The sequence below is a fragment of the Vombatus ursinus genome, unplaced genomic scaffold, assembly GCF_900497805.2.
Source record: "Vombatus ursinus unplaced genomic scaffold, bare-nosed wombat genome assembly UNPS02010980.1, whole genome shotgun sequence".
NCBI classification, from domain to species: Eukaryota; Metazoa; Chordata; class Mammalia; order Diprotodontia; family Vombatidae; genus Vombatus; species Vombatus ursinus.
Window position 1 is genome coordinate 8,498,878 of NW_020950758.1, and position 6,109 is coordinate 8,504,986.

Genomic DNA, 6,109 nt, shown 5'->3' on the forward strand with positions numbered 1-6,109 from the left:
AAAAGGTCATCAAACTTGTCAGTTGGCCACATGTTTGCCCCTTGAGACCATGACAGACCCTTTGACCTCAGCCACTGACTCACTGACTCAGTGGAAAAATCAATCAAGAGTCAGCAAGTAAAGAGCAACTTAATCCTTGATTTAACGTGGCAATCATGTGATGCAGAGACTGAAGGAGAGAGAGGCTGACGGGGCTTCCTGGAACTACGATATCTGGCCACAGTGGCCCCTGCGTCTGTGAGAGTGGGCACCGTTGAATTGCACTTGTCTCAGAGTAGGGGGTCGTGGGCAGAGAGAGAAGTGTGCAAGGTCTCAAGGCCCTTTCTTGAGCTGATGTTGTGTGGGCGCAGTGTGGGGGCTGGGTGGTGGTGCTTCACGGCAGAGGTCGGATTTGGCCTCAGCATCACAGCTTCTCCCTCAGAAGGACCTGGGAGTCTCTGCTCCAACCCACCCATAAAAGAGCATGTCCTCTCCGAGTTCCAACATTTTTTTGAAGACTCCCCCAAGAGGCGGCCTGCTCCACACTGGGATGGTTGTGCTGGTTCAGAAGTCTTTCCTGAAATCTACCTTTGTGTCTTCCGCTGATTCCTGCGGCTTCTGCCTTTAGGAGACAAGCAGAAGAAAGCTGAGGTGACATTTCAGCACAGCTACCACTTCTCCCCACTAATTCCTTCACTGGATCCCGGCATGACGTGGCCCCTGGGCCCTTCACCATCCTGGTCACCCTTCTCGGACCCTTCTCCAGCTGGTCAACGTCCTTCCTAAATGGCCGTGCTCAGAACGGACCCCCAAGCTTGAAGAAGGCATAGGATTGGCCTCAAAGAGCTGGGCTCTTTGGGAGCAGGTGGAAGTCAGAATGATTCTGGTGCCACCTTCACCATCCATGCCAAGCCTAGGGCAGATCACCTCTGATCCCCATCTGGCAGTCATCATCCATGTCATTGGACCCATTTTGTGTGAGGTCTAGCTCTGCATTCCCAGCCCCTCAAATGGGGCCTTGGGCAAGGAGGCGCCTTTAAAAAATGTCTGTCCAATTAAATGGAATGAGTGGGGAGAAAGGTCCCATTGGCTCAGCCTTCCAGGCCAAGCTAGAAACCAAAGAAAGAAGCCTCTTTCTGAGCCAGTCCCTGCCCATTGTCCTCAGTCTTTTAACCCAAGTCCTCATTTGACCAGCCTGGGCACAGGGGTGGGGCAGCGGGGTGTCAGACAGAGCGAGGACCATTTCACAAACCTTGAGATTTCAGAACTTTCCAAAAATCAAAGCCAAAAGACACCAATAAAAGCCTCCACCAGGCCAAACAAGGCAAAATGACTTCTCGGAGAACACAGGAAGCTGGATCTGGAAGGGATGAACCAGGTTTCCAAGCTGGGGGCTCAGAGTTATACAAGGGGCCCATCGTCTGCAGTGCATCAGTGTAATGAACAAGGAGACAGACCTTCTGTTGACGGAATAAACGTGACGTCCGCCACATCAGCAGATGACTCTTTTCCAAATGTAAGTAGATGCTCCAGAGGAGACAAATAAAATACAAATTAATTTGAACACATCACTGTAGACAGGGGGTCTTTTTCTAATCCAGTATTTTATATACACATATATGTGTGTGTGTGTATGTATGCATTTAAATACACCAAACCCTCCCTTATGATGAGAAAAAACAATGAAGAAAATACATCCACTATAGTGACTCTATCTGACAATGTATTCAGTACTCTGTCCTAGTAGCCCCCCACCTCTGCCATGAGGGGAGAGGTAGGTTTCACTGCCTGTTCTTCAGGACATCAGGTAGTTTCTCAGTTAACGGATGCTACCCCACTGTCAACCAAGGAGATGGGAAGGGAGCCCCTCTTACTGCCTTTGACAAGTTTGGGTTCCCCCTCCCCCAGCTGAGATGCTCTATGACTGCTGTGACTGTTGAGCCCCGTCAGGGACCCCTGAAAGATCACGGCACATCAGGGAGGTGCCGCAGTCTTGGAGAAGGGCAAGAGTGCCCATCTTCCAAAAAGGTAGCAGCTGGGATGGGCCAGGGGAGTCAGGAAAGGACTCCTACAGCAGGTGACCCCAGAGCTGAGCTTTGAAGGAAGAGAGGAATTCCATGAGGTGGAGATGAAGTGCCTGCAGGCCCCTGGGTATACGGCCCCCAAGGCATGCTGAGAGCCAGCACTAGGGCCAGAGGCAAAATCCCCAGAGGTCCGAGGTCCATCTCCAGCCTGGTCACTGCTCTCTGGCCACGTTACAGAGAAGTGCTTCCCCACCTCTTCCTAGGTCCAGGGGTGAAGGGGCCAGCCGGGGGTCACCAGAAAATATCTGTAAGAACAGGGCTCAACCCAGGTGTTTTGGCTCCGAGGCCAGGCTTCTCTCCATCTACATCCCTCCCACCCATACCACACACAAACACATACATGTATTCACCACACCGTACATGGCACACACACCATATTCGCCACCACCCGTGACACATACCAACTGCCACACAGACACCACATACCATACACCACACACATGCCTCTCACACACACACACACACACACACACACACACACACACACACACACACTCTACTGCTCCTCAGCTGGCCTACCCAGGGGCAGTGAGCACTGGCTAGGCCAACACTCAAAGGCTCTCCTGCCACAGGTACTGAGAAGCCCAGTTTCCCTTTCTCTCTTGGATGAGTTGATGTCAGACAGCCTTCCTTCCAGACAGTGTGTGCGTCCATGCCACAGGCAGGCTAGGGCAGTGGGAAGAGCAAACTCCAGTTCTGTACTACATGGCCTTGTCCAGGTCCTTACCCAATCTGGGCCTCAGTCTCCCAATTTGTAAAATAAACACTTGGGCCTTGATAATGTCCAAGAGCTGCTCCAGGTCAGCAGCTTATGATTCTATTCGAGAGTTCACGTCCCCAGGGGAAAGGTCTGAATGACTGTTAACTGCCCCCCACCCCATTATGTGTGTGTGTGTGTGCTTGCGCTCGTGCGCGTGCATGAAAGCACGTACATGTGTGCATGCCCCACACATGAATAAGATGCCTTCCACGGTTCAGGGACATCCAAAAGGTCCTTTTGCAAAGGAGGCTACTGTTTTGGCGCCGAGAGAGGCAGCACTCTCCCAGCTGGGACACGGGCTCCTTCACGGCAACAGGCAAGAAAAACAAACCTGGGGGGGGGGGCTGGAGGCCAGGGCTGGTTGGCTCAGCCCAGGCTCAGGCCAGCGACTCCTCCCCTCTCTCCGGGGCTCCAGTTGGCCTTGGCCCAGCCTCACTGGGGACGCGGGGTTCCCAAGGTCTGGGGCCGGGAGAGCACAGCAAAGCGGAACGAGGATAACAGGCCCAGTTTCTGGACCCCTGTCCTGCCCTGCCCTGCACCTCTGCTTGGCCTCCAGCCCTGGCTCCCTGGTTTCCTGAGCCCTGGGGCCCATGGCCCCTGACTCCAGGGCTCCAGTCTCTACAGGATTCCCAGCTCTGGGAAGAGCTTTCCTCCCAAGAACTCTACAGAGATGCAGGCATGGCTGCAAGGATTATTGCCTCATTGCTAAGTGGTGCAGTGGGCCTGGAGTCAGGAAGATCTGCGTTCAGATTTGGCCTCAGACTCTTACTAGCCCTGTGACTCTGGGCAAATCACTTAGCTGCTGTCTGCCCCAGTTTCCTCATCTGTAAAATGGGGTTAATAACAGTACCTCCTTCCCAAGGTTGTTGTGAGGATTAAACGAGATAATAATTGTAGAATGCTTGGCACAGTATCCAGCACAAAGTAGGTATTATATAAATGCTAACTATTATTATTATTAATTTTCAGATAAGACAACTCAGGCTCATTGGACAAGTGACTTGTCTAAGGTCACACAGCTTGCACGTCAAGCCTAGTCAGCAGAGAACATAGAGTGCTGGATCTGGAGTTAGAAGACCTGGGTTTGAATCCTGGCTCCAATATGTAGGAGCTCTGTGACTCTGGGCCTCAGTTTCCTTATCTGTAAAATGGGGAGAATGACACCCTGGATAGGGTTGAGTAGGGCAGCCTCACCGGGGTTCCTGCTAAAGCTGCATTCTGGTGACTGCAGCCTGCCCTGAGAGGGGGAGGGCCCCTGCCTGCCTGTGTCACCCTGGATAAGTCTTTCCTTCTGGGGCCTCTCTGCCTGCCTGAGCCCGGCACACGCTCCCCAGATGCCCCCAGGCAGGAGAGACAGTGGCACAAACCACCTGTTCAGGGCAGCCCCCCAGCAGTGCTGCCCAGGTGCTCTCAGCAGGTTTGAAGGGCTGGATCTCTGGAGGGGGAGTAGGCAGCTGGCTGCCGTGGGGCGTGGCAGGAAGCCTCCAATCCCTGCGAGGACCACACATTTCCATGACACAAAGGCAGAAGAGAGGATGGGGAGGGATCCCAATCCCCATTCTACAGATGAGGAAACAGGCACAGACGAGGGAATACATTTGCCCAAGCTGCTCAGAAAGAGCCAGGGTAGAGGGGGACCTTGAATCCAGGCGCCCCGACTTCCAGACCAGCCCCAGGGGGCCTCATTCCCTTGGGAGAGCTTTACCTTAAAATGCCAAATAAATCCTGGGAGAGAGGGGTGAGCTCGTGCCTTGTTGAGCCCACAGCCCGATGGCCAGCCTGAGCTCCCAGGCCCCTGACCGCCTGACCAGTACGGGGGCACTCAGGGGGAGCTTCTGCACAGCTCTGCTCGGTCCACAGACTGGGGGGGACCAAACGCTCCAGCTCTGTCTCTGCCTGGCTGTGGGACGTTCCTTTCTGGGCATCTGGAGAAGCAGGGGTTGGCCAGGACGGGCCAGGTCAGGCCAGGCCAAACAAGGGAGGGATGCTCACCACTCCTGCTCACAGGTCACCGGTGACATCAAGCCTCAGAGCCCACCAGGGCTCCTCCTGGAGAGCCAGGATTAATTGTACAGGATTGATTAATTAAGACTGGAAGACCCACCCTCACTATCTCACAGGCAAGAGCATGGGGCCGAATCTGATGAGACAGAATCTGACAAGGATGAATGTAAGGACGTCAAAACACCAGCCCCCCAAGTACAGGCCAGAGGAGCGCGGCTAGACCCTCAAGGGACTGGAAAAAAGATCCCAGGGTTGTAGGTGCCCACAAGCCCAGTGTGATGTGGTAACTTCCAAAAGTCCATGCCAGAGGGGCAGACCTTCCAGGAATAAGGAGGCAATAGTCCCCTGTCCTCTGCCCTTACCAGACCTCACTGGGTGAGCTCTCACTCTCTCTCTCGCCTTCTCTTGGTCTCTCTTGGTCTCTCTCTGTCTCTGTCTCTCCTCCTCTCTCCTTCTGTCTGTCTTGTCTGTCTCTCCTCTCTCTCTCTCATCTTTGTCTCTCTGTCTCTCCTCCTCTCTCCTTCTCTCTGTCTCTGACTGTCTCTGTCTCTCTGTCTGTCTGTCTCTCTCTATCTCTCTGTTTCTCTGTCTCTCCTCTTTCTCTCTCTGTCTCTCTGTTTTTCTCTCCCTCCCCGGGGAGGGGGAGAGATAGGACATGGCTGAAGCAGAAATTCCTTTTGCTTGACTACACATTGTCTGTGATGAGTCTTGTTCTTCGGGCTCTGGCCATTCTCTCTGGTGTCCCCCAGTCCCGGAACGCTCTCCCTCTTCCGCTCTAGCTGCTGAGCTCCCTGGCTTGACTTTGGGAAATCTCCCTCAGCAGAGCTGTCCCAGCGTGGAGCAGGTGACCCCTGCCTTGGGCGGGGCTGGGTGCCCCTCCTCAGAGGTCTCTAGGTTCTATGGGGGACTCTTTGCTGTTAGGAATGGAGCCCACGGGCCGCTCGGTTCTGGATTCTGTGAAGGTTGCTCCTCATGGCAAATCGAGGCCTCAGGTGGGGAAGAAGGCTGCCCCCAGGTGCACGTCTGGGTTAGAGCTAGGAGCGGCTTCTCCTGCTATGGATGGCAAAACTGAGGCCCTGGGGGAAGAGGGGACTTAGTAGCCAGCATTTGCTAAGCCCCTCCTCCGTGCCCGGGCCCTGTGCTCAGTGCTGGAGACAGGGAAGTGGCGCTCAGCCTTGACTGCACATGTATGCTGGACGTGTTCACGTATGTAGATCTTGAGCAACCCCCTCACTCCCCCTCTTGGCCCTGCTCCTGGCTCTCTCTGGACTTGCCTGTCATC